The sequence below is a fragment of the Tamandua tetradactyla genome, chromosome 1 (genome assembly GCF_023851605.1).
Source record: "Tamandua tetradactyla isolate mTamTet1 chromosome 1, mTamTet1.pri, whole genome shotgun sequence".
Lineage (NCBI taxonomy): Eukaryota > Metazoa > Chordata > Mammalia > Pilosa > Myrmecophagidae > Tamandua > Tamandua tetradactyla.
In genome coordinates, this window is record NC_135327.1 from 74963851 (window position 1) to 74990861 (window position 27011).

Consider the following 27011-nt stretch of genomic DNA (forward strand, 5'->3'; position numbering starts at 1 on the left):
CCACTCAGGGTACATTTCATCATCACAACTTCTTGGGAGAGTTATTTTTATTTGCTTTGCAATTTACTGTAAATTGAATATTTGGGGATTATTTGTAAGTGTTCAAAACCAAGACTGGTGAGGTTGGAAGTAGCAAGATTCTTTACATTTCACAGTATTTTCATGTTTTCAAAGTATTTTAACACACATTATCTTACCTGAATCAATGGAAACTGCTATAGTCAATTAGTGCAAACAAAACTCTAAGGTTTTTTTTTTTTTTTCCTTTCATCAGTAATGGTTGTTGCCAAAGACACTTGAAGACAAGGGTTTAAAGTTAACCACAGATTAAATTCTGCTATGGTAACAGATATTTATTAAACTAGCATATATTACCAGATAGTAATTCATGCAATCTGTTACATACTTCAATGGAATTCCAGACTTTCATCATTTTAGGTATCTTAATCATGCCTTATGTGCAGAGAAGATATAGTGATATTCTCAAGGCATCATGTAATAAAACATCCCTTCTAAACTGGTGTCTGGACACAGAACTGAATAGAGATCAAGCTTTCGATACTATATGTATGAGGTAAACAGTTTAGGTAAACAAGACTATTCCATCCTGTTTAAGCAAGAGTGGGTAGTGTTCCTAAACTATTTTAACCAATCAGTATGTCTTAAATACTCTTAATTTTACCAGTGAGAATCCATTTCCTGCATCTGTCACTTCAACTAAGCCCCTCAATTTCCTCATGAAAACCTATTTAGCTGTTCGTTATGCAAATTAGCACAGGTGTTGGTTGATCACGATATTGATAGTCAAAATTCTCATTGTAGCCCTCTTTGTTGAGTTGCTTTTTTTGTTTGTTTTTGATATGATCCTGGCAGATCATTCCTGATCTGTAAGTTATATACAGCATGTGTTAGTTGATGAACTGTAGAATCAGATAAATTGGTACCCACGCAATAACACACTGATTATGCTAAGTATTTTACATCACTTGTGATATAAATCATATGGTGTTTCAATGACGTAGGTAATGCAACTTCATTGGTTTGATTTTATTCATTGGAGAAAATGGCTCAAAAAATTGGCTTGCTCAAATTCATATGACTGAAAAAATGGGAGAACCAGGAAATTTTACTTTGTGTCAAGTGAATTTCAATTTCCAGGTTTTCAAAAAAGTAAAAATTTTAAAAAAGAAATGAAATTTGGAATAAAAGAGAAAAAGGATGTTTAGTGTCAATTTTATTATTTTGGTATCTATATGGCATTGTACAATTCACTCAACTTTTTGGAATTTATTTCCTAACCTGAAAAAAGGTGCATAATAAGTTGTCTGGAAGGTTTTCTGATAAACTATAGAAAGTTTCTGACACATAGTAAGCATTAAAAAAGTTGCCTCAATCTTGGTGATTTTTATCATCCTCTCCTCGAGAATGGAACATAGGCATATTTTCCCCATACCTCCAATGTATATAATGATTTGTTAGCAAAAATATCTGATATAATTAGAGTAAATTAGGGTATGAGTCTTCCAGGATTAATACATATGTCGAACACATCCAATATTTATTGGTCCTCCATCCCTAAAACTCTTTGTTTGAACTTGAAACTAAAAAGATGACTGAACAAGAACATGCTCATTTGCAGTGATTCCAGAGAGGTCTCTGAAGGTTTCCTTTTTCTTCCAAGTGGACACAATTCCACCAGTTTTCTCCAGTCAGTGCAAATAACACAAAATCAAAGTCGATCAAATATAAGAACTCTAGGTAGAGAATCAAAGCAAGTCCATGATTCTCCTCCCCATCTTACTGGCCTCTCTGAAATCCCAATTACACAGAAACTCTGGAGCCATCACAAATATAGGTTTTAATGACAATAAAATAACAACAATGGCTCCTGGAAGGATTTTATGAGCTATATTTACAGTTTCAGTTTCATATAACCCTAGGTGCTAAATTCAAATAAAGTAATTTCTAATATGAGAAAAATCACTGAATCTGATTCAAATGAACATTCCAGTAATGAGAAAGCTGTTGATAATTATCCTAAGACATTATTAAGGCAACTTTGACATTCACTACATTTTTCTCATTCTTTCCACAAGTGACCTGTAATTCTTGATTATTCTTTTTGATCAGAGTTATTCTATTACTTTTAATCTTTAAAGATTATAAAGTCCAAAACTGCATGGTTTGTCCAAGACTGATGCTCAATTAGGGTAAAATGAAAGCACCTAAAAATGCTGATTTAATCAGTCTTTCTCACAAAGATTGCAGATTTGTAATTCCTCTGTCTATCATCCCCTCCCTCATCTTAAACAGTAAATGAAATTATCCTTCTTCATTAGCTCTTACTATCTCCTCCAACCTTAATATTTAGCCATAATTGGCGGGGTCCCTCTTTTTACTTGCACATTTACACTTCAATCTGAAGAAATCTTGTTTCACAGAATTCCCAATTCTACCACTTTTCCTGAAAATTCTACCATTTTCTCTCTCGAATCTGCAACACCACCAAAGTAACTAAACTATTTCTGAGAAGAATGATAATAGCTAAGCCAGCTAAAACCTTCTCCTTGGCAATGTAATAACTTAATACTATATAGGCACTATTTCCTTTGACAACAACGTTTGTGTATACCATAACTTTAAACTCTCTCCCTTCTTATTCTGGGTGATTAAACTCCCTTGATTAAATGCCTTCTTACAAGAATCACTACTTCAGTTTCTCATTATTGCTCTTTAAACTGTTAGTTTGTAAATTGCATCCTATCTGCTTCCCTAAATTCCTTGTATGCCATGTGCTTGCTTTTCTTATAGTTGAACAGAATATGTATTGCATTCCACAATAAGATACTTTCTAGTTTTCAAGGTTTGCGCTTCATATAGGTGAATTTTATTCAACAATTGTTCTTACCTTACTGTTTTTAACTTTATATTATCTCAAGAAATGCATTTTATAAACATTATTTTCATTTCTATGGCATATTACATTTATAAGTATATAAAAAAATATGTATCAATTCATATGGTCTGTCCTGTGATATATGCATATGCATGCATAGAGCCGTATATAAGTATATAAATATATGATGTACATGTTTGTATGCTTATTTTACTTTATCAAAATATATTTTTCTACTGTCATATAATTGTTACCATCAGTATCACTCTGGAATTCGTCCTTGCTCCTTGGTGCACAGATGCAACAAATTCTCTAGAGTTCATATCTAAAAACGGAACTGTGACTTGGTGGGTTATTTACATCCTCAAATTTGCTGGTTAATTATAACTTATTTCCTAATGTGGTTGTGCTAATTCTCGCACACTTTATGCAGTGTCAAACAGTTGTCTAGGAGAAGAGGATTTGTGAAGATTAATTTTTCCAGTTATTTCAGATCCTCATCATAACATGTTATTGTTCACCTTTTTCTTTTTTTGCCATTTCTTTCCTTCTGTTTTTGTGTGTGTGTGTGTGTGTGTGTGTGGTTAATTTAAGGTTTCTCTAGTTCCTTGAGATGAACACTTATTTCCTTATTTTTTGCTTTTGTTTTTAAAATAAGCATTTATGCCAAATTTCCCTCTCAGCACTGCCTTTGCTGCATCCCATAAGTTTTTATATGTCGTGTTCTCATTTTCATTATGTTGAAATATTTACTGGTATCTCTCATAATTTCTCCCTGCACTCACTGGTTGCTTAAGAGTATTGTTTAGCCTTCATATATCTGTGAATTTTCCTGCATTCCATTGTTACTTATTTTCAACTTCATTCCATTGAGAAAGTGTTTTGTATTTATATTTTTTGGTATGCTGTGTGGCTGGACACCTTTTTCAATTGTGTCCATCTGGTGGCTGTGAACCTGAATTTCATTATGGTTTAATTTGCATTTCCCAGGTCATTAACATGGCTGAGTGTGATTTTGTACTTTTATTAATTGCCCTTACTTATTTCTCTTATAGGAAATGCCTGTTCATATATTTGGACTTGGGTTTTCATAGAAGTATACTTGTGTAAAGTTCACAAATCATGTGTACAGCTCAATAAATTTTTACACATGTATATACCATGTAACCAGCCCTGTATCAAAATACTAAAATTTCCATTACCACAGAAAAATCTCATATTCCCCTACTCAGACAGTACACTCCTCCAGAGGTGAAGACTGTTCTCCTTAAAAAAAAAAATGTGTTGTGGTGACATATATAGAACTCAAAGATTCCCGTTTTAAGCACTTTCAAATGTACATTTCCATGGTATTAATGACATTCACAGTGCTTTTATACAATCTCCATCATCCATTATCAAAACTTTTTCATCACCCTGAGCAGAAGCTCTGTGTTTTTAGCAACAACTGCCCATTCCTACCCCCCATATCCCATGTCCTGGGTCTTCATAGCCTGTAATATATTTTGTACCTCTCTGAACTTAATTATACTATGCATTTCATTTAAGTGCAGTCATACAATTATTGTCCTTTTGTATTTAGTTATTGCACTCAGTATCATGTCTTTCAGGTTCAACCATGTTGTACATGCCCCAGAACTCCAATCCTGTTTTTTTTTTTTCTCTTTTTTTTGCATAGGCAGGCACTGGGCATTGAACCTGGGTTTCTGGAATGGCAGGCGACTATTCTGTCTCCACTCCTTTTTTTTGGGGCATGGGAAGATATCGGGAATCGAACCTGGGTCTCCAGCATGGCAGGTGAGAACTCTGCCACTGCACCATCATTGCCGCCCTCCATTCCATTTTAAGACTGAAAACATTATATTGTATTTATTTCCAGAATACATAAAGCACTGTTGCAACTCAACAACAACAAAAGGAGACATACAGCCCAATTTTAAAAGTGGGCAAGTGACGTGAAGAGACATTTCTCCAGAGAATATATGCAGATGGTCAATAAACACATGAGTAGATGCTCAACATCATTAGTCAATAAAGAAATCAACATCATTAGTCGAGCAAAAAATCAAGTCAAAACCACTCACTATGATGGCTATTCTCAAAAAGATGAAAACCGACAAGTATTGGCCAAGATGTGGGAAAAAATGAAGTCTAGTACATTGTTGGTGGGATTGTAAAATTGTACTGCCACTATGGAAAACAGTTTTGCAGATCCGTAGAAAGTTGAGCATAAAATTACCATATGACCTGGCTACCATATGTCCCACTTTTAAGTATCTATACGAAAGACTGGAGGCAGGGACTCGGATATTTGCATGCATATGTTCATAGCAATATTATTCATAATTCCCCAAAAGTGAAAGCAACCCCGGTATCCCTCAATGGATGAATGGATAAGCAAATGTTGGGTATTCTTTTGTATATCTCTAGGTTTCAATTTTGTCTGGTCTTGTACTTAATATCAATAGAAGCATTCAGTATGGATTCTATGGTAAAGTGTGCTTCCATAGCTCAGTGCATTACTTTTATTTTTGTACAGTATTCCATCATATAATTATCACAAATTTCCTCCTTCAATTTCCTGACCAGTAAAAAAGGTCTATTAACACTTAACCAAAGAATAAATCAACTCATTAAAGTTTTATATCTAATAAAATATAAATATGTGTTAGATATATAACACATACATGAAAAGTGTTATGTGCCCCAGAAAAGCCGTGTTTTAATACTGATTCAATCTTCTGTAGGCAGTTTTTTCTTTTAATCCTGATCCAATATTGTAAGTGGGAACTTTTGTTTAGACAATCTCCATGGAGATGCAGTGCACCCAGTTGTGGATGTGACCTTTGATTAGATGGAGATGTGACTACACCCATTCCAAGTGGGTCTTGATTGATTTATTGAAGTCCTTTAAAAGAGGTAACATTTTGGAGAGAGCTCAGAGCAGACAGAACCAACACAAAGGACAGAAATCTAAGAGCTGACAGAAACTTCAGAGCAGAGCTAACACAGATGCCAAACACAGATCTTTGGAGATGCTTAGAGCCAAGCCCAGCACTTGTCGCCATGAGACATTAAGCAAGCCAGAACCTGGAGAGGGTGAAGGGAAATCAAGAGATGAAATGGTGAAGTGAAGTGAGGAACCCCCACAGGAACAGCAGCCAAAAGCAATGGATACCAGGAGCAAGGGACCAGCAGATGCCAGTCACATGACTTCCCATTTGTCAGAGGCTACTCATTGGCCTTTCTTGAGTGAAGGTAACCTCTTGTTGGTGCCTTAATTTGGACACTTTTGCTTCCACAGAACTGCAAACTTGTGACTTATCAAATTCCTCTTTATAAAATCTGTTCCATTTCTGGTATACTGCATTCCAGCAGATCGCAAACTACTACAATGCAGAATTAAAACTTCTAGCAGTACAATCGCCAGGCATAGATTTATTCACTATCAAATTCTACCCAATAATTTAGGGATGGATAACAAAATTTCCACAGAATATGCCAAATGTTATGAAAAGAAGTAGTATTTCAGAAGTTATTTTATAAGGCTGACATAATCTTGAAACTAAAACACACCAGACACGATATGAGAAAGAAAGATGAGGACAGTCTCAATCACTACCTTAGTTGCAAGAAGTATAAACACAATATTATCATTTGCAAATTAGAATATAAGAAAATGATAATAATCAAGAGAAGATGTCCACTCAGGAAATGATATAATATTGGGACCAATTGAGAATGACCTAAATATTTGAAGGCATATTTAGCTGCTTACTTATAAGAAGATTCAATATTACAGAAGTGTTATTTCTCCACAAATTAATCTGTGGCATCCAAATCAAGATCTCAGAAGATTTCTTTTATTTTTTTCTCAACTGATTTATTGGACTCAAAAGAGATAAAATACGCATGAAAAGAAATATTTGTGAAGTCACTCCAGAATGACATAATTTGATTATAAAAAATCCTATGGATGTTTGGTGATTAGGTTATGGTGTCAACTTGGCCAAGTGATGAAGCCCAGTTGTTTGGTCAGACAAGCACTGGCCTGCCCATTGCTGCATGGATATTTCATGGGCAATTGCTAAACTGGAAGGCTGCTGTATTAAATCATCAATCAGTTGATTGCTTCTATGACTGATTCTATCTGTGCCTTCTTTATATCCTCCCTCAATTTGTTGATTTGGTTTTTGAAGAGGTTTTCCATTTCTGTTCGTATATTCAGAATTAGTTGTCTCAGCTCCTGTATCTCATTTGAGCTATTGGTTTGTTCCTTTGACTGGGCCATATCTTCAATTTTCCTGGTGTGATTTGTTATTTTTTGCTGGCCTCTGGGAATTTAATCAGATTTCCCTGAGTGTGGGACCCAGCAGGTTGAAAGACTTTCCTGTGAAGTCTCTGGGCTCTGTTTTTCTTATCCTGCCCAGTATGTGGTGCTTGTCTGTCTGCGGGTCCCACCAGCAAAAGATGTTGTGGGTCCTTTAACTTTGGAAGACTCTTGCTGCTGGGTGTGTGGTGAAGACAGAGGAAAGGTTGTAGGTTGGTTTTAATGGCTTCAAATTGTGAAGTCCTGGGATCTGAATTCCTTGAGAGAGGGATTCCACCTGAGTTGCGTTTCACCCCTCCCGCGGGGAAGGTTCAGGTGGTAGAGAGCCCTAAAAGCAGCCTGTTTCTGCGTTTGGGGCAGTTGTAACCTATGTAATTCCAGCGCTGAGCCCAGAGGCAACGAAGCCTCCATAGAAACAGCTGCAGAAGGCTCTGTTTTGCCCCCTTTCCTCTTTTTCAGTTAGCCCAATCGGCGACTTCTGCCTTGATCAGTTTCACCTGAGCTGAGGGCCTATTTTTAGTAGTCAGAAGTTGTTCCTTAATGCCACTATTGGTGTTAGGTTGGGCTCAGTCTCTACTACTTTGGAGACTCTTTCCTTTCCCTCTGGGAAGTCACCTGTGGGGGAGGGTTGCCAGCCGCCGCGGCTTGGGGAACCGCTGTTCTGATGCTCCCAGCCGGCCCGGGAAGCTGCATGTGTGGAAGGGGCTGCGGTCGCTGGAAACCACAGCTTGGGGGACTGCTGTTCCGAGGCTACCAGCCGGCCTGGGAAGCCATGCGTGGGGGAGGGTCGCCAGCCGCCACGGCTTGGGGAACCGCTGCTCCAAAGCTCCCAGCCAGCCCGGGAAGCCGCGTGTGGGAGGGCCGCCGTGGCTTGGGGAACCATCGATCCAAGGTTCCCAGCCAGCCCGGGAAGCCACGTGTGTGGAAGGGGCTCCAGTCGCTGCGGCTTGGGGAACCTCATCCAAAGCTCCCAGCCGGCCCAGGAAGGAGGGAGGGAGGGGCTCCGGCTGCCAGCCGCCTCGGCCCGGGGAAGCACATGCCTCTTGGGGACCTCACCGCAGCAGAGTCTCTTAGCCTGTCCAGCCGTTCCAGAATGGGGTAAGCTGTGTGTCTGGTCTCTGTCATGGCTCTGGGAGCTGTTCTGTACTGTTTCTAGTTCTTTAGTAGTTGTTCTGGAGGAGGAACAACCCACGCGCCTTACTAAGCCACCATCTTCTCAATTCCTGTTGTTTTCCAATTGTCCTTTTTTGATAAAAACACCTGAAAACATAGTAATCAAAGGTAACTTCCTCAATATGATAAAGGGCATATATGAAAAACTGATAGCCAGCATTGTAGTAAGAGGAGAGAGATTGAAAGCTTTTCCCCTAAGATCAAGAATGAGACAAGGATGATCTCTGTTACCACTATTATTCATCATTTTACTAGAAGTTCTAGATAGGGCAGCCAGGCTGGATAAAGAAATAAAAGCCTTCCAAATTAGAAAGGAAGAAGTAAAACTTTCATTATTTGCAGGTGACATGATGCTATACTTGGAAAATCTTGAAAAAAACTGCAACAAAGTGCTTGAACTAATAAACAAATTCAGCAAGGTGGTGGCATATAAAAAAAAAAATCAGTAGCATTTTGATACACAAGCAATGACCTAACTGAGGAGTCAGTTAAGGAAAAAAATTCCATTCAAAATAACAACCAAAAAAATGAAGTACTTAAGAATGAACTTAACTAGAGATATAAAGGATTTGTACACAGTAAACTTCAAAACATTGTTAAAAGAAATCACAGAAGATCTCAGTAGTTGGAAAGATAGTCCCTGCTCATAGATAAGAATGTTAAATATAGTCAAGATGTCAATTCTACCCAAATTGATCTGCAGATTCAACACAGTAGAAATCAAAATTCCAACAACTCGCTTTCAAGATTTGAAAAAGCTAGTTACCAAATTCATCTGGAAGGGAAAGAGACCCTGAATAGCTGAAAGCATCCTAAAAAAGAAGGATGAAGTGGGAGGATTAGCATTTCCTCATTTTAAAACTTATTATAAAGTCACAGTGGTCAAAACAGCATGGTACTGGCACAAAGTATTGACCAATGGAATTAAAATGAGGGTGCAGAAATAGAACACCAAATCTATAGTCAACTGATTTTTTTTTTTTTTTTTTTTTTTGCAGGCACAGGGAATTGAACTCGGTTCTTCAGCACGGCAGGTGAGAACTCTGCCTGCTGAGCCACCGTGGCCCACCCTTGTTCAACTGATTTTTGACAAGGCCCCCAAATCCACTGAAGTGGGACAAAATAGTCTTTTCAATAAATGGGCATAAGAACACTGGATATCATTAACCAAAAGAATGAAAGAGGACCCTTACCCCACACCCCATGCAAAATTTAACTCAAAGTGGCTCCAAAAACTAAATATAAGAACTAGAACCATAAAGCTTCTAGAAGAAAATGTAGGGAATCATCTTCAAGACCTAGTAATAGGAGGTAGCTTCCTAAACTTTAACCCAAAGCACAAGCAACAAAAGAAAAAAATAGATAAATAGGAACTCCTCAAAATAGGATGTTTTTGGACCTCAAAAGCTTTATCAAACAGGTAGAGAGGCAGCCAACTCAATGGGAGAAAATATTTGGAAATCACACATTGGACAAAGGTTTGATAACTTGTACACACAAAGAAAAAATACAACTCAAGAACAAAAGAACAAACAAACCCAATTATAAAATGGGCTAAAGATATGATAGGCATTTTTCTGAAGAGCAAATACAAATGGCTCAAAAGAAAAGTATGAAGAGATGTTCATTTTAAATAGCTATAAAGGAAATGCAGATCAAGACTACAATGAGAAATCACCTCACAGATATAAAAATGGCTGCTATTAAACAAACAGGAAACTATAAATGCTGAAGAGGATGTGGAGAAATTGAGACACTTATGCACTGCTTGTGGGAATGCATAATGGTATAGCTGCTGTGGAAGATGGTTTTCAATTCCTTAGGAAACTAAATATCAAGTTGCCCTATGACCCAGTAATTGCACTACTTGGTTTATACCCAGAAGAGTTGAAAGCAATGACACAAAGAGACATTTACACACCAATGTTCATAGCAGCATTATTCACAATCACCAAAAGATGGAAACAATCCAAGTGCTCATCAACAGACAAGTGGATTAACCAAATGTGGTATATATATATATATATGAAAGATGGAATATTATGTAGCAGTAAGATGAAATGACATCTTGAAGCACATGACAAGATGGATGAGCCTTAAGGACAGAATGCTGAATGAAATAAGCCAGGCACAATAGGGTAGACACTGTTTGACTCCTTTTCTATGACCATAGTAAAGGTGGCTGAAGGATTCATTGAATGAGAAATAGACTGTGAATGATGGTGTATACATATGATCGAATATTGTGCTGCTACAAAGAGGAACAAGTTGTGAGGCATGCAATGATGTGAATGAACCTGTGGGACATTTGGTTAAGCAAAGAAGCCAGAAATGAAAGAATAATTATTGTATGGTCTCCCTTAGAAAATGCGTATAAGAAAACAGGGGCCTAGATTATAAGCTCTTACAGTAGATACATTGAGTCTAGAGTGGTAATTATTATTTCTAGATTTTGAAAGGATGTTTTATATATCTATAACCTGGTATTTAGAAATAAGAATGAAGTTGATCAGATTGGGGTTAAGGTAATTCAGAACAAAGGGGTAAGTAAGATATTATCAATATTTTAGAACCACACCTACCCTTTGAGATGAAAGGAAGAAAGTTTTATTTTCTCCAGAATCTAAATTTTTGACAGCACACAATCTAACTCAATCTGTCTGAGTAGCTCATTTGAACAACTGAAACACAAGGGGCCCAGAATAAGAATGAAGGCCTTTAATCCCACATAGCTCAGTGTAATGCCTCGATATATCCTAGAATATTTTAAGCAGATAAACAAAAGTATCAGCAAAGTCCCTTGAGGGATGGGAGAAAAAATATGAAACTTAAACTTTCCCATCAGGGAATTCTCTGATACTGCATCAAACTTTAGGGACACAAACATTAGGCCAAGCCGTTGATCTTGAGACTTACTTTTGTGAAGCTTATGTGGGTATGGCTAAGAGTTACCTCTGGAAGACCTCTTTTGTTACTCAGATGTGGCCTCACTGTCTCTAAGCCCAACTCTGTAAGTGAAATCATTGCCCTTCCTCCTACGTGGGACATGATAGCCAGGGTGAAAGTCTCCCTGGTGGCATGGAAGATGACTCCAAAAAGTGAGTCCAACCCTGGAACCATGGAATCAACAATTCCATCCTGACTGAAAGGGGGAAAAGAAGTGTAACTAATAAAGTATCAGTGGCTGAGAGAGTTCAAAAAGAGTCAAGAGTCTACCCTGGCAGTCACTCTTATGCAAGCTTCAGTTAGACATTGCTAGCTATCATAACTTGCCAAACCCCAGCCAAAACAATTTCATCCAATCCTAAGAAAACACCTAGAGCAACATATAAGATTCTACAAAGTTTCCAGGCACCAGAGTAACTTTCCAGAAACCTACAACCTCCAAATGGGTCCCTGAACCAGATAAGCCTTGAAACCTAGAGGGCCCAGCCTCTCCAGAACATCAGTTAGTTCCATTTCCCTACCCCATATTACTGACAGTCCCTTCCAACATGAAACGTTTTAAATGGCCATAGCCCAAATACCTCTAAAGAGTGGGATAGCAAGATCAAAGGTGATGATGGAGTTGTATAGAGAAGATAGGGTTTAACAAATAAATATGATTGTTGAATCCTTACATTGATATTTCTGTTATTCCCCAGTATCTTAGAGTAGCTAGAAATAAAAACCTAAAATTGTGAATTTATAACCCATACCAAACTCTGAAATATATTCTACAACTAATTGTTGTGCTCTACTTTGAAATTTATTGGGTTTTTTTTTTTGTACATGTTATTTTTCACAAAAAAAGATTTTAAAAAGTTGATTGTGATAATAAAAAAAATTATTTATTCCTTCTAGCTTCCTATATTCTGGAGCAACTAGAAGGAAAAATCTGTGATGATGGTATAGTAGCCCATGACAAACTTTGGGATCTGTCCTGTAACTACTTGTTGAAGAGTGCTATGAAAACTATTGCTTCTTGCTTTCTTCAGTATCATTTTAAAGAGGATAATTTTCCATACCCTGGGTGTCAATACAAATTTCCTTCAGTGCTATAAAGAAAAATAAGAGGCAAAGTCATCAATGGGAAAATTTCACAAAACATTATTGTAACAAATAAAAAAATACATAGACTTTTGAATTCACGTTTTAATCATAGTGTATGCCCTGAGAGGAAAAACAATATTATCAATATATATTCTTGCATACTACATTTTAATAGCTAATATATATACTTAAAAATACATGTTCCATAATGTTTGCCTAATAGATTTACAGTCCCACCACGTCTGCCAATTACTTTGATTGAATAGATAATCAAGCTAAAAAAATTATCAAATCAATTGATTTATCTTAACAAGTGTTTGTAAATTATGTGTTTAGCCAAAACCAAAATTAAATGGTTGAAATACTCTTTAAGCCAAATAAAAACAGATTTTCACCTTTTCTCTCCCTAAAACATGTTGGTGCCTAAAAATTTATTTGAGGACAGAAAAGATAACTTGAATATTTTGATTAATGCTGAGTAATGTAAATCAGGGATTTAATCAGAAACTTTCTGATTAGAGCAATCTCTGATATCGTTACACTGTTTTGAAATTCAATGACCAAATGAAACTCTGTTATATGCATACTTTGATGACCATTTTAGAACATCCGTACTAATATACTTATTAAGGCTTTGAAGACTGAGACATATTCCAAAAGCTAGATTCTTAGGAAGAAGAAAACTGGAAAATTAGTGAAATGATTATACATTTATAAGGAGAATTTTCTCTGCGATCATTTTTTTTTAAACCCTAAATAAAATTGTTAAGGAGGAAGAATCTAGCTGTTTTTTAATAGGATAACATTTTTATGATCAAGCAAGGTAAATCCTAGGAACACAAGGATTGTGTGATACTTTTTAAAGTATTAATAAATTTACTACATTAACAGATTAAAGGAAAGAATCATATATTAATTTTAGTGAATGGTGCAAAAGCATGTGATAAGTTATAATGCATATTAATGATGAATTTTTAAAATCATTGTATTTTGAAATAACAGCTTACTGAATCCAAAAAGAAAATAAGGAATGGAAGTAGAAGGCAAACCCATCCCTTTGGGAACCAACCCAGAAGTTGTACATGCCATGTCCACTCATGTTCCATTGTGTTTAGTCACCTAGCCACTCAGAGGTGTAAGGGAATTGGGGAAACATAGTCTTTATTCTGAGCACACAGTATATTTGGAAATTTTATTTCCAAAGGACTCCCAACTATGGACTCAGCCCTTGGCTGTTGACATTGATGGGAAGCCACCAACAGGCCATGTTCTGCCTCAGTGCTCCTCTGCTGACCCCTTACTGGTCAGGCCATGGGCTTCCTGGAGGATGTGGTCCCTCTCAAACATTAAGGTTTGGTGGTCCATAGGGAGGGGGTTGTGGGTTGGCCTGTACTGGCCTCCTAATGCCATGTCTGGTCCCAGAAAGAAGAGGCGCCCCATCCCCACTCCCATCCAAATGTACAATTATAGTCATACAATGGAATTCCACTCAGCACGGAACATGAATAAACTAAAGCCACACACAAGCTGAAAGATTTTCACACACTGGGAAAAAAGGTTGCAACTCATACTCCAGATGAAGTGTTGGTCTACTTTATATGTGTGTATATATATAAGGAGTTCCCTCAAATTGTTAAGAAAAAGACCAACAACTCAATGGTAAAATGGGTTGCTGATATGGCACACAATTCAGGGAAAAGGAAATACAAGTGGCTTTTAAAGGTTTGATTAAATATTCAATATCACTCATAAAACAAATGTAAATTAAAACTGCACTGACACCTTCCAGATGAGCAAATTTTACAAAGTTTTATAACATACTTTTAAGGCTATGGGGAAATGGGCACTCTCAAATATTGCTGGTGTGACTGTAAACTGGTACAAATTGGAAGGCAATTTGTATCTACCCAAATCACAAAGCACGTAATCTTTCACCCAGTAATCCTTCTTCTAGGAATTTAATCCACACATATATCTGCATATAAGATTATCTATTGCAGTACTATTTGTAAGAACAAAAGATTCACCACCACAATCAATATGAGAACATTCTCATTTCTTCTGAAAAAAAGAAAAAGAAAGCAAAAGATGGGAAAATATTTATATGCCCAAAAGGGGCTATATGAATAAATTATAGCATTCAGCCATAAAAAACAAAGAGGATGCTACACACCCACTAGAATGGCTGAAATTAAAAAAACTGAAAACACTAAATGTTGGTGGGGGTGTGGAAAAAATGGAATTCTCATACATTGCAGGTGGGGAATGTAAAATGATACAATCACATTGGAAAATGAGAGTTTCTTTAAAAAAGGAAATATGACCATATGACTGTGCAATTCTACTTCTAGGTATTTACAGATGATAAATAGACACATATGTCCACACAAGGACCTGTACAGCAGTTCTGTAGCAGCTATATTATTAGAGTCCCAAACTGGAATGAACCCAAAGACCTAACTGGAGACTAGAGAAGCCATGCTTCATTCCCATTGTGGACACTACTTAGCAATGCAGAGGAACAAACTACTGGGAGATGAGGCAATATAAGTGAGTGTTAAAAACATCAGAAAGAGGGTAGGAAGCCAAGCATAAAGGAGCACATGCTGCAGGCTTCCATTTATGACATGCTGAAACAGGCAAAACCTACCTATAAATAGAAAAGCAGATTGGTGCTTACCTGGGGTTGGGAGCGGAAGAGACTAGAAAGGGGCATTTTGGGGGTGATAGAAATGTTGTCCCTTGATTATGGTGGTGGTCACACAGGTGTATCCATTTATCAAAACTCATCTACTTGTACACTTAAAATGGGTACATTTTATAGTGTATGTTATTGTGTGGACATAGCACATGTGATTTGAAGCTGTACGTACTCTAGAAAAATGTACTTAAATTTAATCCATTTCTGTGGGTGAAGACCCATTGTGGGTAGGACCTTTGGTGAGACTGCTTCAGTTAAGGTGTGACCCACCTCATTCAGAATTGCAATTCAGACAGAGAGAGAAAGCCACAAAAACAAGGAAGTGAAATCTGGAAGAGAAGGGAGAGACAAGCAGATGCTGCTCTGTGCCTTGCCATGTGACAGAGGAGCCCAGGATCACTGGCAGCTGATTTTCACTCTGTGATCTTTTTAAATGACACCTTTGATGCTGTATTAAGCCATTCCTTAAATACTATACTGAATGAATTCTAGCTTCTGATGGAATTGACCAATTGTTGATATTAAAAACATTCTGTGTTGGAACTTCCGGAGAAGATGGCGGCTTAGTAAGATGCGCAGGTCTTAGTTCCTCCTCCAGAACAGCTACTAGGGAGGTAGGGGCGATACAGAGCAGCTCCTGGAGCCACGACAGAGACCAAGAGGATGGCATGCCCCATTCTGGAACAGCTGACTGGCTGGGAGGGCCGGCTCTGGTGAGATTGCCAAGGGGCATGGGCTTCCGTGGGCCGGGGCAGCAGGCAGCCGGAGTCCCTCCCTCCTTCCTCCCCGGGCCGGCTGGGAGAATTGGACAGGCGGTCCCCTCAAGCCACGGCAGCTGGCGCCCCCCACGCCACATGTGGCCCCCCAGATCACCTGGGAGAATTGGATCAGAGATCCCCAAGCCACAGAGAATGGCGACCGGGGTCCCTTCCAAACACGTGGCTTCGAGTCCGGCTGGGAATGGTGGATAGGCACTCCCCCAAGCCGTGGTGGCTGACGCCCCCCCACCATGCTTGGCACCCCGGGCCGGCTGGGAAATTTGGACAGGCGTTCCCCCAAGCCGCGGAGGCCAGCAACACTCCCCATGCACGGATCCCCGTGCCAGCTGGGAGATTCAGATTGGCATTCCCCCAAGCCGCTTGGGCTGGCGAATCCCCCCTACAGCGAGAGTTTTCCAAAATTAAAGGAGCCACAGCATCTTTTACTGGTGGGACCCGCAGACAGATGAGTGCCACGAGCGCCACCTACTGGGTAGGATAAGAAAAACAGAGCCCAGAGATTTCACAGAAAAATCTTTCAACCTGCTGGGTCTCACACCCAGGGAATATGATTGAATGCCCAGACACAAGCAGAAGATAATGGATCACGCTCAGAAAATTGAAAATATGGCCCAGTCAAAGGAACAAACCAATAGTTCAAATGGGATACAGGAGCTGAGACAACTAATGCTGAATATATGAACAGAAATGGAAAACCTCTTCAAAAACCAAATCGAAAATTGACGGAGGACATGAAGAAGACATGGGCTGAACAAAAAAAAGAAATAGAAAAACTGAAAAAACAAATCACAGAACTTATGGGAGTGAAGGACAAAGTAGAAAAGCTGGAAAAAACAATGGATACCTACAATGGTAGATCTAAAGAGACAGAAGCTAGAATTAGTGAACTGGAGGATGGAACATCTGCATTCCAAAAAGAAACAGAAACTATAGGGAAAGGAATGGAAAAATTTGAACAGGGGATCAGGGAACTGAATGACAATATGAAGCACACAAATATATGTGTTGTGGGTGTCCCAGAAGAAGAGAAGGGAAAAGGAGGAGAAAAACTAATGGAAGAAATTATCACTGAAAATTTCCCAACTCTTATGAAACACCTAAAATTACAGATCCAAGAAGTGCAGCACACCCCAAAGAGAATAGACCCAAATAGGCGTTCTCCAAGACACTTACTAGTTAGAATGTCAGAGGTCAAAGAGAAAGAGAGGCTCTTGAATGCAGCAAGAGAAAAACAATCCATCACATACAAGGGAAACCCAATAAGGCTATGTGTAGATTTCTCAGCAGAAACCATGGAAGCTAGAAGACAGTGGGATGATATATTTAAATTACTAAAAGAGAAAAACTGCCAACCAAGACTCCTATATCCAGCAAAATTGTCCTTCAAAAATGAGGGAGAAATTAAAACATTTTCAGACAAAAATTCACTGAGAGAATTTGTGACCAAGAGACCAGCTTGGCAAGAAATACTAAAGGGAGCACTAGAGTCAGATATGAAAAGACAGAAGAGAGAGATATGGAGGAGAGTGTAGAAAGAAGGAAAATCAGATATGATATATATAATACAAAAGGCAAAATGGTAGAGGAAAATATTATCCAAACAGTAATAACACCAAATGTTAATGGACTGAATTTCCCAATCAAAAGACATAGACTGGCAGAATGGATTAAAAAACAGGATCCTTCTATATGATGTCTACAGGAAACACATCTTAGATCCAAAGATAAACATAGGTTGAAAGTGAAAGGTTGGGAAAATATATTTCATGCAAATAACAACCAGAAAAGAGAAGGAGTAGCTATACTAATATCCAACAAATTAGACTTCAAATGTAAAACAGTTAAAAGAGACAAAGAAGAACACTATCTACTAATAAAAGGAACAATTAAACAAGAAGACATAACAATCATAAATATTTATGCACAAAACCAGAATGCCCCAAATTATGTGAGGAATACACTGCAAACACTGAAAAGGGAAATAGACACATATACCATATAGTTGGAGACTTCAATTCACCACTCTCATCAATGGACAGAACATCTAGACAGAGGATCAATAAAGAAATAGAGAATCTGAATATTACTATAAATGAGCTAGACTTAACAGACATTTATAGGACATTACATCCCACAACAGCAGGATACACCTTTTTCTCAAGTGCTCATGGATCATTCTCAAAGATAGACCATATGCTGGGTCACAAAGCAAGTCTCAACAAATTTAAAAAGATTGAAATCATACACAAAACTTTCTCGGATCATAGAGGAATGAAGTTGGAAATCAATAATAGATGGAGTGCCAGAAAACTCACAAATATGTGGAGGCTCAACAACACACTCTTAAACAACGAGTGGGTCAAAGAAGAAATTGCAAGAGAAATTAGTAAATACCTCGAGGAGAATGAAAATGAAAACACAACATATCAAAACTTATGGGACGCAGGAAAGGCAGTGCTAAGAGGGAAATTTATTGCCCTAAATGCCTATAACAGAAAAGAAGAAAAGGCAAAAATGCAGGAATTAACAGTCCACTTGGAAGAACTGAAGAAAGAACAGAAAACTAACCCCAAAGAAAGCAAAAGGAAAGAAATAACAAAGATTAGAGCAGAAATAAATGAAATTGAAAACATGAAAACAATAGAGAAAATCAATAAAACCAGAAGTTGGTTCTATGAGAAAATCAATAAGATTGATGGGCCCTTAGCAAGATTGACAAAAAGAAGAAGAGAGAGGATGAAAATAAATAAGATCAGAAATCGAAGAGGAGACATAACCACTGACCTCACAGGAATAAAGAAGGTAATAAAAGGATACTATGAACAACTTTACGCTAATAAAACAACAATTCAGATGAAATGGACAGGTTCCTGGAAAGACATGAACAACCAACTTTGACTCAAGAAGAAATAGATGACCTCAACAAACCAATCACAAGTAAAGAAATTGAATCAGTCATTCAAAAGCTTCCCAAAAAGAAAAGTCCAGGACCAGATGGCTTCACATGTGAATTCTATCAAATATTCCAGAAAGAATTAGTACCAACTCTCCTCAAACTCTTCAAAAAAATCGAAGTGGAGGGAAAGCTACCTAATTCATTCTATGAAGCCAACATCACCCTCATACCAAAACCAGGCAAAGATATTACAAAAAAAGAAAACTACAGACCAATCTCTCTAATGAATATAGATGCAAAAATCCTCAACAAAATTCTAGCAAATTGAATCCAACAACACATTTAAAAAATTATACATCATGACCAAGTAGAATTCATCCCAGGTATGCAAGGATGGTTCAACATAAGAAAATCAATTAATGTAATACACCATATCAACAAATCAAAGCAGAAAAATCACATGATCATCTCAATTGATGCAGAGAAGGCATTTGACAAGATTCAACATCCTTTCCTGTTGAAAACACTTCAAAAGCTAGGAATACAAGGGAATTTCCTTAAAATGATAGAGGGAATATATGAAAAACCCACAGCTAATATCATCCTCAATGGGGAAAAATTGAAAACTGTCCCCCTAACATCAGGAATAAGACAAGGATGTCCATTATCACCACTATTATTCAACATCGTGTTGGAGGTTCTAGCCAGAGCAATTTGACAAGAAAAAGAAATACAAGGCATCAAAATTGGAAAGGAAGAAATAAAACTATCACTGTTTGCAGATGATATGATACTATACATCGAAAACCCGGAAAAATCCACAACAAAACTACTAGAGCTAATAAATGAGTACAGCAAAACAGCAGGTTACAAGATCAACATTCAAAAATCTGTAGCATTTCTATACACTAGTAATGAACAAGCTGAGGGGGAAATCAAGAAATGAATCCCATTTACAATTGCAACTAAAAGAATAAAATACCTAGGAATAAATTTAACTAAAGAGAAAAAAAACCTATACAAAGAAAACTACAAAAAACTGCTAAAAGAAATCACAGAAGACCTAAATAGATGGAAGGGCATACTGTGTTCATGGATTGGAAGACTAAATATAGTTAAGATGTCAATCCTACCTAAATTGATTTACAGATTAATGCAATATCAATCAAAATCCCAACAACTTATTTTTCAGAAATAGAAAAACCAATAAGCAAATTTATCTGGAAGGGCAGGGTACCCCGAATTGCTAAAAGTATCTTGAGGAAAAAAAACGAAGCTGGAGGTCTCACGCTGCCAGACTTTAAGGCATATTATGAAGCCACAGTGGTCAAAACAGCATGGTATTGGCATAAAAATAGATATATCGACCAATGGAATCAAATAGAGTGCTCAGATATAGACCCTCTCATCTATGGACATTTGATCTTTGATAAGGCAGTCAAGCCATCTCACCTGGGACAGAACAGTCTCTTCGATAAATGGTGCCTAGAGAACTGGATATCCATATGCAAAAGAATGAAAGAAGACCCGTATCCCACACCCTATACAAAAGTTAACTCAAAATGGATCAAATATCTAAACATTAGGTCTAAGACCATAAAACAGTTAGAGGAAAATGTAGGGAGATATCTTATGAAACTTACAATTGGAGGCGGTTTTATTGACCTTAAACCTAAAGCAAGAGCCCTGAAGAAAGAAATAAATAAATGGGAGCTCCTCAAAATTAAACACTTTTGTGCATCAAAGAACTTCATCAAGAAAGTAGAAAGACAGCCTACACAATGGGAGACAATATTTGGAAATGACATATCAGATAAGGTCTAGTATCCAGAATTTATAAAGAGATTGTCCAGCTCAACAACAGAAAGACAGCCAACGCAATTACAAAATGGGAAAAAGACTTGAACAGACACTTCTCAGAAGAGGAAATACAAATGGCCAAAAGGCACATGAAGAGATGCTCAATGTCCCTGGCCATTAGAGAAATGCAAATCAAAACCACAATGAAATATCATCTCACACCCACCAGAATGGCCATTATCAACAAAACAGAAAATGACACGTGCTGGAGAGGATGCGGAGACAGAGGCACACTTATCCACTGTTGGTGGGAATGTCAATTGGTGCAACCACTGTGGAAGGCAGTTTGGTGGTTCCTCAAAAAACTGAATATAGAATTGCCATACGACCCAGCAATAACATTGCTAGGTATCTACTCAGAGGACTTAAGGACAAAGACACAAACGGACATTTGCACACCAATGTTTATAGCAGCGTTATTTACAATTGCAAAGAGATGGAAACAGCTAAAATGTCCTTCAACAGACAAGTGGCTAAACAAACTGTGGTATGTACATACGATAGAATATTATGCAGCTTTAAGACAATAAACTTATGAAGCATGTAATAACATGGATGGACCTAGAGAACATTATGCTGAGTGAGTCTAGCCAAAAACTAAAGGACAAATACTGTATGGTCCCACTGATGTGAACCGACATTCGAGAATAAACTTGGAATATGTCATTGTTCACAGAGACCAGCAGGAGTTAGAAACAGGGTAAGATAATGGGTAATTGGAGCTGAAGGGATACAGACTGTGCAACAGGACTAGATACAAAAACTCAAAAATGGACAGCACAATAACACCTAATTTTAAAGTAATCATGTTCAAACACTGAATGAAGCTGCTTCTGAGCTATAGGTTTTTTTTTTGTTTGTCTTTTTGTTTGTTTGTTTGTGTCTTTTCTTTTTTTTCTTTTTCCTTTTCTTTTTTTTTACTATTATTATTATTTTTATTTTTTCTCTATATTAACATTCTATATCTTTTTCTGTTGTTTTGCTAGTTCTTTTCCTAAATCCATGCAAATGTACTAAGAAATGACGATCATGCCTCTATGTGATGATATTAAGAATTACTGATTGCATAGTAGAACGGAATGATTTCTAAATGTTGTGTTAATTTCTTTTTTTCTTTCATTAATAAAAAAACCCATTCTGTGTTAATTACAAATTAAAACCAATGAAACTAATACAAAATGCTCCTAACATCGACAACACTCATTGACCAACTTGTCATAAATATCAGAATATCAATGTCTGTGTTAAGTGGCCTATTCTCAGACTATTTACATCTGAAATCCATTTGTTTCTTTTGTTGAACTGTTGTTCTTGTAATCATTTGGTCTCAATGAAAGAATAGAATTAATTGACTTTGTTCTTTGTCTTTTTTATATACTTCATAAATAACATTTTAACTTAACCTTCTTTAAGTAATTTCATCAATAAATATAAAAATTTTGAAAATTCACCTTCCTATTCTTCCAAATCAGAAGTCTGTACTTCCTCCCATATTTCATTGAAACATACCAAAATGTTTTTGTAAATTTGAGTCAAATGGCATTTTACCAAATTCAGTTCCTTTTATGTAGGTTAATAAGATGTTTGTGGCTCTTTCAATCTAATACAACACAAGGGAAGTGGGATGAAGTTGTTCTAATCTTAACTTAATTCAATTGAAATATACTTTTCAAATATTACAAAATATATGACAATGGGAAAATGACACTCTCCACTTTTCCCTCTCCCAGGATTTTTAAAGAGTTTGGTAAATATGAGTGACTTTGAGGTTTACACTTTCACGAAAGTGCTGAGTTTGAGGCAGAGAAAGGAAGTCAGCATAGTAGAAAAGAAAACAAATATTTGGTGCTATGAACCAAAAGAGTTAAATAAGAATGAGACCATGCTGGAAAGTGTAGACCATGCCACTATCCTATGAATGGTGTGTTTCTTTGACTGAACTAAAGAAGCAGGGAGACATGTCTAGTATAAATGATTTAGAAAAATGCCCATAGCTATCATATATAGGCTTCTTTGAATGGGTGGCACAGTGAAAACATATAGACAAAAATGAACAGAGCAAGAGTAACAGCGACAATATGATGGGTAGAGATGTGAAAATTAGGGGGTCAAAGTATGTAAGAGACAAAATCAGTAGGATGTGGACATGGAGAATATATGGGAGGGTGATGAAGAGAGGGACTCTTAGAAAATATTAATAGCTCTCTGGCATCTGCAATTGCAGTGGAGGGTGGTATGAGATCAGATCATAGCTTTGGTTCTGGACACATTACATTTTTATGCAATTTTACTGAGATACATTCACACACAATAAGTTCCATCTAAAATATATGCTCAGTGGCCCAAAGCATCATCATATAGATATGCATTCAGTGCCCCATTCAATTTTAGAACATTTCCATTCCTACAAATAAAGAAATAAAAAAAAGAACCTCAAAAACATCCCATATCCTTTATCCCTCCTATTTTATACTTTTTGTCTTTATTTTATTACTGATTGACCCATACACCAGGCAGAGGAAGTGTCAGTCACAAGGCCTTTACCATCACTGGTTCACATGGTAAAAGCTATATAGTTATACAACCACTAGGAACAATCAAGGAAACTGGATTACAGTTCAACAATTTTAGGTATTTCCTTCTAGCTATTTAATACATTAGTCTCAAAAAAGAAATATCTATATAATGAGTCAGTAGTCGTAATCATTTGTTAAATCCTAATTTCAAAGTTACACCTACTACCTCTCATTTGACCATTCTGTCAATCTTCAGGTATATCTGGGCAATGACCATTTTAACTTCTGTATGCTGGAAATGGGTGTTGATCTTATCAGGTAGGGGAGTAAAACTGGCTGTTTTTCTTGAAAAGACTGGTACCTCTGGGTTTCAAGGCATATTTGGCATAGTAAAAATCTGGGTGCCTTAATTTTCTAAACAAACACATTAAGAAATATATATATTTTACATGAGCAGGCACTGGGAAATGAACCATGGTCTCTGGCCTGACAGGCAAGAACTTTGCCACTGAGTCACTGTTGCCAGCCCAAGAAATATTTTTATAAAGTCTTAGATAGAGTCCAGGGTATTCTTTAGCATTTGCAGGAATACTGTTGGTTGGAGCTTGGAATACTGTGTCAGTTTGCAATATCTGGCTGAGGCATGCATAAAAGTAACCTCCAGAATGAACCTCTCAACACTATTTGAAATATCGTAGCCTTTGAAAATTTTTTTTGTTTCATTTATTTTTTTTCCCTTTTGGTCAAAAAAGCATTTTCATTTCCATGATATCAGGAACAAGCATATCCCTTGAAGTCATGTCTCAAATTCCCAGGGCAATTTGCATACCTGGGAGTCATCCCACATGGGGGGAGGGCAATGAATTTATTTGCAGTGTTGGCTTAGAGAAAGGGAGGACAAATCTAATCAACTAAAGAGGTTATCTGGGAGTGACTGTAGGCATAATTGTAAGTAGGCTTATAATTACATTACAGAAATTAGTTTCATAAGGACAAGCCTCAAGACTGGCTTATTAATTGGGCATCCCTAATGCTTGAAAATTTTAGGAATTCCCCAGGTTGGGAAGTTTAACAGTTCCACATGTTCCCCAGTTGCTCAAGGGGAATTGCTAAATATTTGTTAAATTTTTGCCCAAAATACTCTAAAATGTATCAGAATATTACATTAACCTGTAATTAACCATGGCAGAGTTCTCACTTGCCATGTTGAATACCCAGATTTGATTCCCATTGCCAGCCCATGCAAAAAAAAATAAAAATAAAAAAATAAAATAAAGAAAGAAAGCATATGAGGAGATGCTGAACACAACTGGCTATTAGGGAAATCAAATAAAAACCACAATGAGATATCATATTATACTTACTAGAATGGACATTATATTAAAAAAAAAAAACCCAAAAACTACAAGTGGTGGAGAGGATGTGGAGAAATAGGTAAATAGGTACACTTATTCATTGTTGGTGGGAATATAGAATGGTCCAGCCAAGATATCATTCTGTGGAAGAGTCTATGTACTCATGTAGTATAAATAAACTGATGAGACAAATTAAATCAGATGATGTGCTACAGAAAATTTAAATTTTGGATCAAATAAAAATCTCTTCCTTTGGTCACACAGAAGTTGAGGTCTTAACATACAGACAGTATCATCCTTTACTCTGTATTCTGATTTCTCTTAGTCCCAAACATGTCTGTCTCATTCACATGTCTAATTGAAGTCTGATCTCTTTCTCAGCTTCTTTAACAGTTGCTATATGGAGTATTGCTGACTTTCAGAATTGCAGAACTCTAATTATGAGTCTCAGGTGCCACACAGATACCCAGCATTCCAGGGAACTACCAAGTTATACTCAAAGAGCACAGCATCTAGAATTTAGAAATAGTAGCTAAAACCTTGAAATTGATGTGACTGCTGTAAGATCTTCCAATCTAGAATCTTTACAATGAGGCTTAATCATCCTTAATCTTTGATTATCCAATCTCTCCCCACTTTCTATCCCCTAATAACCTATATTCTAGAATCCAACTCTGAGTGTGCTCATTATAGTTAGTATATATTAGTGAGACTACACAATATTTGTCCTATCGTTTCTGGCTTATTTCACTCACAATAATGTCAACAAGATTCATTCATGTATTTGCATGCCTCATGATTTGATTCTTTTCTGCAGCTTCTCAATATTCTGTCATATAAATATATCCCAATTCACCCTTCCGTTTATCTGTCAATATACCCTTAGGTCATCTATATACATTTCAAATCATGAATAATGCTGCACAATCACCAGTATGAAAAGGTATAATTGTGTCCCTGCTTCCAGGTCTGTGAGTTATATAGCTAATAACTGGGTTGCAGGATCATATGGCAACCCTGTACTTAGCCTCCAGTGAAACCACCACGCTACCCTCCAGAGGGGCTGCACCATTCTACTTCCCTACCAACAGTGAATATGTACATCTCTCTCTCTCTGTCTTCTCTACCACATGTATCTTCATGTTCATTTTTTGAACAATTTTATTCACACACCATGCAATCCATCCTAAGTGTACAATCAATTACTTCTGGTGTAATTACATAAGAATGTATTCACTACCACTATTTATTTAAGAGAAAAAGAGGATGAAAAGAAAAGAGAGAAACAACAGCAACATCCCATACCCCAACCTTATATTCCCCCTCTTATTGACATTTAACTTTTGTATATCAAGTTTGATAAAATTAATGAAAGAATATTATAATGTTCCTATTAACTATAGACACTAGTTTGTATTAATTGTATTTTTTCAATATATCATCCTATTTTTAAAACCTTGCAATGGTGACATTAATTTATTCCCCCTCATAGAAAAGCTTTCTTATATTTGTACATTTAATCACTATCATTGTGCCCTCTATCTAGGTTTTGATAAGTTATACAGACCCAGTATTTATCCTCTTTCTTTCCTTCTGGTATCATAGATGTCATAGTCTTCCTCTTTCAACCATACACACACTCAGCTTTGTTCATTATAGTTACAATATTGTGATATCACACAGTATTGTGCTATCATTTTTTGGATCTTTACAATCAGTCCGGTGGAACATTCTGTACTCCTTCAGCATTAAATGCCCAATTTCTACCCTATTCCTATCTCCTAGTAACCTGTGTTCTCAACTTTAACTCTTGGAGTTTGCTCATTATAGGTAGTTCATATTAGTGTGACCATACACTTGTCTTTTTGTTTCTGGCTCATTTCACTTAACATAATGTCCTCAAGTTTCATCTACATTGTTGCATGCATAATGACTCTATTTCATATTACAAATCCATCGATTCCATCATATGTATACACCACAGTTTGTTTATCCATTCATCCAAATGGGCTGCTTGCATAATTTCACTACAAATATTGGTGAGCAAAAGTCTGTTTGTGTCCCTGCTTTCAGTTCTTCTGAATATGTAACCGTAATGGGATTGGTGGAGCATACAACAATTCTATACTTAGCTTCCTGAGGAACCATCTAATTCCCTTCCAGTGGCTGCACCATTCTATATTCCCACCAACAATGAATAAGTGTACCTTTACCTATTTCTCCACATCCTCTCCAGCAGTTGTAGTTTTTTTGTTTTTTTTTATAATGGCCATTCTGGTAAGTATAATATGATATCTCATTGTGGTTTTTATTTGCATTTCCCTAATAGCCAGTGGTGTTCAGCATCCCCTCATATGCTTTCTTTCTTTCTTTCTTTCTTTCTTTCTTTCTTTCTTTTTTTCATGGGCAGGCCCCAGGAATCAAACCTGGGTCTCTGACATGGCAAGCAAGAACTCTACCTGCTGAGCCACTG